Source organism: Schistocerca cancellata, unplaced genomic scaffold (assembly GCF_023864275.1).
Source record: "Schistocerca cancellata isolate TAMUIC-IGC-003103 unplaced genomic scaffold, iqSchCanc2.1 HiC_scaffold_677, whole genome shotgun sequence".
In the NCBI taxonomy this organism is placed as follows: Eukaryota; Metazoa; Arthropoda; class Insecta; order Orthoptera; family Acrididae; genus Schistocerca; species Schistocerca cancellata.
Genome location: NW_026046688.1, coordinates 67501 through 71186, shown reverse-complemented (window position 1 = coordinate 71186; position 3686 = coordinate 67501). Strand labels below are relative to the sequence as shown.

The 3686-nt window shown below is 54.4% G+C and overlaps 1 non-coding gene across 1 annotated transcript in view; it reads left to right on the top strand.

Moving 5' to 3' along the window:
* The first annotated feature begins 2817 nt into the window (after positions 1–2817).
* Positions 2818–3686, top strand: part of LOC126139126 (small subunit ribosomal RNA) — a 1909-nt gene continuing 1040 nt past the window's right edge. The window contains exon 1 of the ribosomal RNA XR_007528572.1: positions 2818–3686. This exon is cut by the window's right edge and continues 1040 nt beyond it. This is a non-coding gene — a ribosomal RNA (small subunit ribosomal RNA).

Genomic DNA, 3686 nt, shown 5'->3' with positions numbered 1-3686 from the left:
AACGCAATTTGTACCGCAATGTAACGCAATTTGTACCGCAATGTAACGCAATTTGTACCGCAATGTAACGCAATTTGTACCGCAATGTAACGCAATTTGTACCGCAATGTAACGCAATTTGTACCGCAATGTAACGCAATTGTACCGCAATGTAACCCAAGTTGTGCCTTAACCTAACCCAAGTTGTGCCTTAACCTAACCCAAGTTGTGCCTTAACCTAACCCAAGTTGTGCCTTAACCTAACCCAAGTTGTGCCTTAACCTAACCCAAGTTGTGCCTTAACCTAACCCAAGTTGTGCCTTAACCTAACCCAAGTTGTGCCTTAACCTAACCCAAGTTGTGCCTTAACCTAACCCAAGTTGTGCCTTAACCTAACCCAAGTTGTGCCTTAACCTAACCCAAGTTGTGCCTTAACCTAACCCAAGTTGTGCCTTAACCTAACCCAAGTTGTGCCTTAACCTAACCCAAGTTGTGCCTTAACCTAACCCAAGTTGTGCCTTAACCTAACCCAAGTTGTGCCTTAACCTAACCCAAGTTGTGCCTTAACCTAACCCAAGTTGTGCCTTAACCTAACCCACGTTGTGCCTTAACCTAACCCAAGTTGTGCCTTAACCTAACCCACGTTGTGCCTTAACCTAACCCACGTTGTGCCTTAAACCCACGTTGTGCCTTAACCTAACCCACGTTGTGCCTTAACCTAACCCACGTTGTGCCTTAACCTAACCCACGTTGTGCCTTAACCTAACCCACGTTGTGCCTTAACCTAACCCACGTTGTGCCTTAACCTAACCCACGTTGTGCCTTAACCTAACCCACGTTGTGCCTTAACCTAACCCACGTTGTGCCTTAACCTAACCCACGTTGTGCCTTAACCTAACCCACGTTGTGCCTTAACCTAACCCACGTTGTGCCTTAACCTAACCCACGTTGTGCCTTAACCTAACCCACGTTGTGCCTTAACCTAACCCACGTTGTGCCTTAACCTAACCCACGTTGTGCCTTAACCTAACCCACGTTGTGCCTTAACCTAACCCACGTTGTGCCTTAACCTAACCCACGTTGTGCCTTAACCTGCTCTGTAATTGGCATATGACACGTTACATTAATCTAGTGTTGTCTAACCACAACCCTCTGAATATAGTTCGCTACTCGCACCGCCCACCCTCTTGTGTATCGTTTCATGTTCAACACTTCGCAAGTGTTGCTTACTTTTTACATGCTCCCGCTGTACACTGTAATGTGGACGACTGCAGGATGTACATCGCCCCCCCCTCCCCCCCCCCTGCCTTCGCACGCTGGTCGTTCAGGTGCTTGCGTGTTCAATGCCCTTCGCAGCTGTTCACTGGCATTCGCATGTCGAAGCGCTCAGTCTACGTCGTGGTACGGCCTGTGTCCACTGTCCGCTGATGTCGTAAGCTTAACCCTCACATTGTACTGCACATAGGTCCGTATGTACTGAATGATACGCTGTGGCACATGTGTGACCGTACAACGACTGCGCCCAACAACAGCGAACCATACGGTCCAAATGTTGTGCACTCAGCCACGTGCCGTCTCCCCATAACAGCTACATTGCAGTGTGGTACGCCATAGAGACGTGTGGGAGTAACGGACGCCCTGGATGGCGATCAGCATGAGCCGTCTGTTGATGTAGTGGCGCGTGTATTCAAACGTAGTCGTCTCTTCTCACACAGTGTGATAGCATGGTGCACCGCGTTCCACATCTGCGACATGGTACAGATGCTGGTTGACAGTCGGTGTCGTAATGGACATCGCATACGTAGGGGGCCACCTCCCACGTGTTCTCTAGTCGTGCACATTTTGTTGCGTGTATGTGGGCAGACGTAGTGTGTCGTGGCACCTAACAGACAGGTATGCAATAATCGTTGCATTTGCAAACTGGGATGGACGTCTACGTTTGCTGGTGACGTTACGCAAATGAACAACTGGTAAACCCATTGTGGTGCGGTTGTTGTTGCTGGAGGTAAATCAGTAAGGGCAAAATCTGTGTGTGAAGCGATACGCGGCGGTGGCTGGGTGGGACCGTCCCCGGCCGGTGAGGGGGGGCCGCCCGGCGTGCTGGCCGCGCGGTGCGTGGGCGCACGCGCTACAGCCGGCTGGTGGGGGCGCCCAGTGGCAGGCGCGCCGGCCGACGGACGCGGCAGGCGGCGCAGCTGCGCGCCGGGGCACCCTGCGCGCGGCGCCGGGCGGCCAAAGTGGGTCCTCGCGGGCCCGGTGCGAAGCGCGGTGGACATCTGCAGTGTGCTGGTCCGACTGAGGACTGTGTGCGTTGAGGATGCGCCGCCGCCCGGCACTCGGCGCCGCGACGCCGTCTGCTGCTCGGTCGCCCCAGCGGTTCTCGCTGGTGGTTTGTATCGCAGTTGTGCAGACGTGTTGGCACGTGCGCTGTGCTGGGAGAGTTCGCTTCGGCACCCACGTGGGGCCTTTGCCCTTCTGTGGCGCTGGCGTTGGAGCTGCCGGTCACCGTAGGTGGCGCGTGTTGTCTCCCGCCGGCAATGCCACGACAGCACGCTCCCGGGCCTCTGTCGGCAGCGGCAAGCTCAGTTGGGAGCACGGGTGGTCGCACCTAAAGCGTCTACTCGCCTAACTCCGGGCGATTGCGCCTCTCTCGAACCCGACCAAGTACTTAGGACGGCGCTGCGCGCCGCCGGGACCTGAGAGGGTTTCGAGGTGTATTGTGCAGGGGAGCTCAGCCTCCTCCTGTTTGCAGAATAATTGAGCGGACGCTTGCGTGTTCGCGCGGGCCCCTGGGACACACTCCCGGGCGGCCGGCTGCTCAGCTCTAGTTGACGCAGCTCCCTGGTTGATCCTGCCAGTAGTCATATGCTTGTCTCAAAGATTAAGCCATGCATGTCTCAGTACAAGCCGCATTAAGGTGAAACCGCGAATGGCTCATTAAATCAGTTATGGTTCCTTAGATCGTACCCACGTTACTTGGATAACTGTGGTAATTCTAGAGCTAATACATGCAAACAGAGTCCCGACCAGAGATGGAAGGGACGCTTTTATTAGATCAAAACCAATCGGTCGGCTCGTCCGGTCCGTTTGCCTTGGTGACTCTGAATAACTTTGGGCTGATCGCACGGTCCTCGTACCGGCGACGCATCTTTCAAATGTCTGCCTTATCAACTGTCGATGGTAGGTTCTGCGCCTACCATGGTTGTAACGGGTAACGGGGAATCAGGGTTCGATTCCGGAGAGGGAGCCTGAGAAACGGCTACCACATCCAAGGAAGGCAGCAGGCGCGCAAATTACCCACTCCCGGCACGGGGAGGTAGTGACGAAAAATAACGATACGGGACTCATCCGAGGCCCCGTAATCGGAATGAGTACACTTTAAATCCTTTAACGAGTATCTATTGGAGGGCAAGTCTGGTGCCAGCAGCCGCGGTAATTCCAGCTCCAATAGCGTATATTAAAGTTGTTGCGGTTAAAAAGCTCGTAGTTGGATTTGTGTCCCACGCTGTTGGTTCACCGCCCGTCGGTGTTTAACTGGCATGTATCGTGGGACGTCCTGCCGGTGGGGCGAGCCGAAGGCGTGCGACCGCCTCGTGCGTGTTCGTGCGTCCCGAGGCGGACCCCGTTGAAATCCTACCAAGGTGCTCTTTATTGAGTGTCTGGGTGGGCCGGCACGTTTACTTTGAACAAATTAGAGTGCTTAAAGC